This window comes from Bidens hawaiensis, unplaced genomic scaffold, assembly GCF_021521415.1.
Source record: "Bidens hawaiensis isolate Kalapana, Puna unplaced genomic scaffold, B.hawaiensis_p1.1 tig00021533_1, whole genome shotgun sequence".
Classification (NCBI taxonomy): Eukaryota; Viridiplantae; Streptophyta; class Magnoliopsida; order Asterales; family Asteraceae; genus Bidens; species Bidens hawaiensis.
Window position 1 is genome coordinate 166,296 of NW_027493354.1, and position 8,264 is coordinate 174,559.

Genomic DNA, 8,264 nt, shown 5'->3' on the forward strand with positions numbered 1-8,264 from the left:
ATAACACTTGATCAACGTTATTAGTAGTTTACCGTTACCTTTCATGTTCTAAATGCTACTTGAGCTTGACTGTGTTAGGGTTCCGTCTTTGTAAGGATAGGATATGGCTAATGCTCGTGTCGTTAGTGTTAAAGTTAATCTCATTCCTTAAATTCACCTGTTCATTTCCCATCCTCTCGAACGCTTTGCGCGTAATTGTTTAGCTGAGGCGTAGCATGATGTCACTCTGGGTTCCTTTTTACTTGACCCCTTAAATTCCTCGCTCCTTCAAGAATGTATGTGTAATATTTTAGCTAAGTAGTATCATAATATCATCCCAAGTACCTTTTTACTTGTTGAATTATGGGCTTCGGTTTTGTTTGACTTGGGTGCCACTAGGGGTTTTGTGTCTACCACTCTTTGTTCAGCGTTAAATAAATCACCTTTAACATCCTATTTTGTTAATAATAATGAAGGAATGTTTTGAATAAATGTTTGGATAATAATTAGATTTGGAATTGGGAGTGGGTTGTGGGGCCCATAGCCCCTATATAAAGCCAACATCTCCACCTCTTCACCATTTTTCATTCCTTCACAACACACACACTTTTCTCTCTAGCACCCGGATCCAAAGCTGAGCCAAGGGTAGGGTAAATCTCGTGTCTAAACACCATCCAACCACGAAGAACACGTTCAGATCTTCGGGTTTTCCAGATCCGAACCCAACCGAGACCAAAAAAGGTGAGTTTTGGCCAACAAGGTTAAGTTTTTATGGTTGGTTTCGACATGCAAACTGATAGAACAATAGATCGGGTTGTATGATGTAAGAAAAACATAAACTTGGTGAGTTATAACCTCACGGGTATGTTATAGGACAAAAAGGTGATGTTCGGACCATACAAAGTTGGTACAACCCAAAACCCATAGAAAGGGTAAAACCGGGTCCTAAGGAAGAGTCATGAAGGAAAATGACTTCAAAGTGGTGAAAATGAAGAAAAGGAGTATCTATTCGCATAAAACGACTTCGCATTGCACAAACCATGTGAATCCATGAATTCGCATCGCTCATCCATGCGAAGCGAAATTCCATGCAAAGTGAACTTCCATGTGAATTCTTTTGAATTGTTGTAAAACGTAACCCGATTTATTTTCTGATGCATTTTTGATAAAAGGACTTGTTAGGGCTCTGCCCCTTGGACCCTGTTAGGGGTTGCCGTGACATTTGAGACAAAACAAGGTACACCTCAGTACGTATTTATCGATTAAGCAAATAAACGCTTTTTGCATAACAAACGAACGATTAACCGAACGGGTCGGGTTATGACCCAGATATCTCGGGGGCCATCTATAAGTGATATACGTTTAATATAAGCTAATATATTAGTACTATGGCCTTAGTTCTATAGCAAACAAGTTAAACGAAAACACGCTCGTTTAACTACCCGTTATAGATTTAAACGCGAAAGATAGTTACAAACCAAGCATTGTATAATCCGTTAAGCCAAAAAAGACTTACCAAACACTTATTTGAAATGTTTTAAGCGATCCGTGAAAATATTTTCGATTTTTACAAACGTATACTATGTTTTTATGAATTTACACAAAACTAGCCGAAAAACTATCATTTTCGCACTGTTTAACGCACCCGATAAGTTTTTCGCGACAAAAACCGAACCCGAACTAAATTTGGACTTGGCTTTCGCATTTGGGCTTGTAAAATCAGTTCATGGATCAAAATAAGCCCAAGGGGGGGGGGGGGGCTAGGGGCTTCCGGTCGCAAATAAGGAACCCCCCCCCAAGGGTTTTCTTTTTTTTTTTTATAACATGTTATGAGATATTTTTGCATCAATATTTGTGACACAATTTCTGGACTTCTTCTCCAGCAAACTCAAGAAGAAAATTAGGTAGTTTGATTAATTTTACTATTTTTAATCCATTTTATTTAAGGTTTGTACCATATAAGCATGATTTAATTTCCAAAAATCATTCCTAACCGTGTAAAAAATCCTAAAAATGGTCCATAAACATATTGTGATTATACACATGGTAAGGAACCTGTTTTGATAGTTTTTTTGGCCATAAACATGGATTAGAGGGTTGAAACGGCATTTTTACGGTTCAAAAGTTCATTTTTGTGCACTAGCCGAAACCCTAATTCAAGGGCTGTTATGTTGATAAAAAATTGCTTGGTTTGTGATATAGGCCTTGTATATAGCCTACGTAGGAGCACAAGAGCTTGAAAAGTTGATTAGAAAGGCGGAAACGAACCAAAACCGCTAAGGTAATGCCGAAACACTTGTTTACGGGCTGTTTAGGTTTAGGTTGTGATGTGCATATTGTTAGGTCTTGAAACTTTTCAGGTACATAAGGGACCATATTATTGAGTCCCTTTTCAAATTTGGTAATTTTTCGACCATCCGAGAATATTTGGCGAATTTATTACCGAATTGGGGCGTTTTAATTGGGAAAAATAGTCAAAATGCTTGAAAAATTATGAAATTTTGTGGGGAACTCAAATTTGGTATATTTTGATCACATATAATATTTGAGATCAGTTGGAAAAGTTTAAGGGTGTTTTGTCCATATACGTCCGTATGAATTTTTATAGCCAAATTTGGGCTGAAAAGAATATTGAACAAGCTTATTGCATTCTGGAATTGATACAGGTTGTTTTCGAACATGATTTTAGTATTCAGGAATTTTTGTGGAATTTTTGAAATTCGTTTGGGATAAACGGACGATTTTCAGGCAAAATATAGCTTATAAAATAAATTTTTATAAATTATTAATCAGTAATTAATTCCATAAATATTTTTATTAAAATATACATATTTTAATTGATAAGTGGCTAAGTTTTCATAATTTAATGATTAACGGCTAATTAATTATGCTAATTTGAAGATTAAACAAATTCAGTTTTTATAAAAACCGGCAAGTTCGCAATTAACGAACTTGTTGGAATATCAAAACACCAAAAGGGATCGAAAATCATATTTTGGGATTAATTAAGTAAAAAAGAAACTTTTTATGAGAAACCTGGACAATCTGGATAGATTGTGCACGTTTCTTCTCAAATCAAAATGAACAAACGGAAACGGGCCCCGTAGCTAATCCGGGACCCCAATGTATGATCTTTCTTTATAACTTAATCATTTTATTAACCAACACATTTAACCAAGCTTATTTCCCCTTTTTTTTGAACGAGTGAACGAATAACTTGGCCCAGCTGTAAAAACGGAAAACTGAGCCAAGTTCGGTTTTAAGTATTAGACATTGAACAACATCACAACCTAAGCCTATTGCCACTTTCTGGGCGTTTCAGCTATACCCAGATTAGTTATACAGCCCAGTTTAGTGTTTAGATTATAATAATATTAAAATATTAATATTATTATAATATTGATTATAGGAACTAGTGATAGCGAATCGACCAAGCCACGAGCTGACACAGTGCTGATTATCTACTAAACAGTGAGTTTCATTACCCCACTCTTTAAACAGTTTTACGAACTTTCAGCGTGAAAAGCATGTTTCCTTATATATGTATACTTATTTGAAACGTATGATGATGTGAATTATCTATGTGTTAACAGATGAAAGTCCCCACTAACACAGTGATTAACTTTGAGCCGGTGGCTTGTGAATAGTACTATTGGTTTGACAAACCCAGGCGGGGCCAACATGGTTTGCTGAGACATTATCCCGTTTGCACATGTCCATATTTATACGAACCAGCTATGTAGTGTTAGGCATAGCTTCTTAGGGCATAATATGGGCGGAAGGGGAGCCACAGTGGTTGATTGAGCGTGGGAAATGGAGGCATGCAACACGAACAGTCCAGGTTTCACTGTAGCTTAGCATAATTACATCACATATATAAATACATACACATATACTTACATGCGTATATACAAATTATGTCTTGTGATTACGCATACTTATTTTCTTGAAACTCGTGAAACTCACCAACTCTAGTAGTTGACCCATTTTAAACGTGCTTTTCAGGTGAGATACCAAAGGTGGAAAATCCGTGAATTTGTGCTATCTGTTACCAAACGTGAACGATGCGGTGTGAATAGACGCAGACTTACTAGTACGAATAGAATAACTTACAAGTATATATTGTTGTAACACCTAGTTAGTAATAAAAGATAGATCAATGTAATATAATGTAAATTAGTTGTAATGTTTCTTTATAAACAATGTTGTTGATACCAGAGGTGTCTGTTACATTCCCGTTTTACGCTTCCGCATTGTGCTAGTCGGGGTGTGACAGACGCCGCCCCTAGCCCCCGCTACCAGGGGCGTTGCCCCCGAACCCCAGTGAGTTGAAGGGTCCATTAACATAGATATATGAAGAAGTAGTAATAGATAATTGATACCCGTAACTTGTTACACAGTTAGCCGAGCACAACTTAGGAAGGGCATTACCATAAACTCAGAGAGGAACCGACTGTAGGTGAGTTTCTAGCCCCTTTATCCGTTATGTTTTCGGGGTTGTGTGCATACTACTATGTGTTTAGTGAATACACTTACCTTAAGTGGTAAGTGTATGCTACATGAATGTCTATGAATGATGTACTACTGATATAGAAAGAGTTAAGAATATGTATGTGGATGTATATGATTATTTATAAATGTGTAGCAGGTTAGCGAAGTACGATGGTACGGAATGAAGGGACCAGACCCTTACAATATCTGTGATGTTAGGGACCAGACCCTTACAATATCTATGATGTTAGGGACCAGGCCCTTACAATATCTGTGATGTTAGGGACCAGACCCTTACAATATCTGTGATGTTAGGGACGAGACCCTTATAATATCTATGATGTTAGGGACCAGACCCTAATAATATCTGTGATGATTGAGAAAGAATAGCTTATGGTATACCATAGGGTTTTATGATAGAAAGTATGTAAGTACGTATGCATGTATGTAAAGTATGTATGGAAGAAGTAATAGTAAGTAAGGTACGAATACGTATCTTCAGACACGTATGAGTAAGAATATGAATGTAATGTATGTTAATTGATTAACTAGAACTCACTCAATGTAGCTGACTTTTAGTATGCATGCAGGCAAATAGGCTGAAGCAGTTGGCTTGAGGAGAGGCACATGGTATGAACTGAAGAAGCTGGCATCTGCGAAGAAGTGTCATAACTATTTTATATTAATGTTTATGAAAAGACAATTTGTATGTTTAAGACAAAAACTAATGTTTTGTGATGTAATATTTTAAGTTTTAAGTATTCCGCAAAAGTTTTAATTAACTCTGATTTTAGAACTGCGTTAATGAGTAAATCCAACGCCAAAGTAGGGCTCCCGAGAATGGGGCCTTACATCACCCTAGCGCGTAAATGATATATTTGAGATTGAGGTCGCGGTAGGAAGTTCTGATCTGTGTCTAGAGCTATTCAGGGTTGTTTTATTGAGTTGTATGGGTATAGATATCCGGTGCGACAGTATTTAATGCCTCCGGGCTGTTTCGATGTGGTGCTTGGGTTGGATTGACTTTCTAGCGTGGATGCTCGGATTATTTGTGGTCAGAACTTGTGCATCGACTACTGTTAATCGAATAAACTTACCGTGAAAAATAGGTACCCTCTACCAAGGATCGATGACTTATTAGATCAGCTCCAAGGAGCTAGTTGGTTCTCGAGGATCGACCTTAGGTCGGAGTATCATCAGATGAAAATTCGGGAGCAAGATATCCCTAAGACCGCTTTCCGCACTCGCTATGGACCTTATAAATTCGTCGTGATGTCTTTCGGTTTGACCAATGCACCGGCAGCGTTCGTGGATCTTGTGAACCGGTTGTGTAGGCTGATGCTTGACCGTTCTGTTATTGTTTTCATCAATAACATTCTCATGTATTCCAAAGGCGAAATCGATCACGCTCGTCACCTCACTGAAGTTTTGGATGCTTTGGGAGGAAACATGTTATACGCGAAATTTTCTAAGCGCTCTTTTTGGTTACGCGAGGTTATATCCTTGGGTCATGTTATTAACCCAAATGGCAACTTGGTAGATCCTGCAAAGGTGGAAGCCATAAATAAGTGGGAATCTCCTAAGTCACCATCTGATATTCGTAGCTTTTTGGAACTGGCGGCGGTCGTATTTGAACTTAAGTTATGGAAACCGTATCTAGATGTTATTCCTTGTGCCATTTGCATCGATCATAGGAGTTTAAAGTATTTCTTCGAGCAAAAGGAAGTAAATATGCAGCAACGTCGGTGGTTAGAATTAATTAAGGATTATGATCTCGAGTTTATGTACCATCACGGTAAGGCTAACGTGGTGGCTGACGCGTTGAACCGGAAGGAGAGGCCGAAACCCATCAGTGTGAAATCTTATCTACTTATTCTCAAACCTGATATTTTGCAGCAGATAGCCAACGTTCAGAGTGAGGCATTGCAGGTGGAATGGATTATGTCAGAACATATGTGGGGTCAAGAAAAGTTATTGGAAGTCATTGGTAACGGGGCGAAGTATAATGATTGTCAATCCGAGAGGGCCATACAAACTCTCGAAGATATGTTGCAGGCTTCTGTTATCGACTTTGGTGGTAGTTGGGAATATCATTTGCCATTGGTTGAATTTTCTTATACCAACTGTTAGCACGCCACTATTGGGATACCACTAATTGAGATGTTGTACGGGCGTAGGTGTAGGACTCCTGTCTCTTAGGGCTCCATTGGTCATAAACAATTGGGTAGTGTAAGTCCTGTGACGGATCTTACAATTGGTATCAGAGCCTGTAGACCTATTCTAGGCTCAGTTATTGGTGATATCAAGGATTCTGTAATTGATCTAAGGAGGTTTTGTTGTGTTGAAGGTTTCTGGATCTTGAAGGAGGGTGTTCTTCATGTTTTTCGGCTGGTGAAAGTTTTGTTTGGAGTAGATTTGTTATATCTCATATTTAATTCAAATCCCATCATTTTCAGGATTTAGTTAAATATTCAAGATTTGCCATATCTTGAACTATTATTAGTTCTCTGGTTGTTTTTTGAAGTTCTCGGGAGGATTTCAAGGTTCACGGTCAGCTTTCAAGGTTTTCGGTTTACAAGTTCTCGGGGTAACATCGTTGTTCTAGGGGTGATTTCATCATTCTCGGGAAAGTTCGTGTGTCCTCGGATATTGTTGACAGTTCTTGGTCAACATCCTGTGTTCTCGGACAAAATTTGCTGTTTTCGGTCTTTCTATTAAGTATTCGGTTAAGGATACTATGGATCAGATACATCCTGACGATGTACAAGAAATGGACATCTCATGGCAAATAGCCATGGCTGTTTTCAGGGGCAAGAAATTTACCAAAAGGACATGCAGGAACAATTGGAATGTGCCTGCTAATCAGAAAGTGGGTTTCAATAAGAATTCTTTAAGGTGTTACAATTGTCATGAGCCGGGTCATTTTGCTCATGAATGCACAAACCCGGCTAAAGAAGGAAATAGAGAAAGAGCGATGGTCCCGGTGAATGGTAGAAGAGAAGAGAATGTGACTAGTTTGAGTACGGGTGAGCGAGGTTTGGTGGTTCGGAACTTCTCATGGGAGGATCAGATGGCAGCTCTAAGTCTGGGTAATGAAGTTGCAAATTCTGTTGAGATGGATGCTGATGAAGAAGAAAATGAAGCTGAGGAGCAGGTGATGGATCTTCAACATGCTTTCATGGCTTTCACCTCCACCAAACAAACTGAGGTATGTTCTGTACTCTGCTCTCAATCATGCATTGATAAAGTAGGATTGTATAAATTTCATAACAATAACTTGATGAGGGAAATGGAGGGTGTAAAATGTGAAAACTCAACTCTTAATAAACTAGAAAAGGCTTTAAATGATAAAAGAGAGGCACAAAAACAAGATTTCTCTAAACTCCAATCACATTTTAGCATAAAGTGCTGTCACCATTTAGATGCCAAAACTAAAATAGCTGAAATAACTGCCGAGTTAGAAGCATCTAGACTGGAGATAGTTAAACTAACGAATAGGTTCGAAAATTCTGAATTTAATTTTAAAAAATTTGATGTCTCCAGTGCTATTGTTGAATCAATGATAGAAAATCAATTGAAATGGAAAGAAAATAAGGGTGTGGGTATTGGATATAACATGGTTCCCCCTCCATACAATAATAATTATACTAGTCTTCCTATTACCAAGGATGAGGTAGAAAAGGAAAAACACATGCAGTATGGTAAGTTAACTGCAATTGGCAAGAGTATGGTTGATATAGACTCGGCATTTAAATCAACCTCAGGGGTGAACGAATCTAATATGTCTAGCTAAT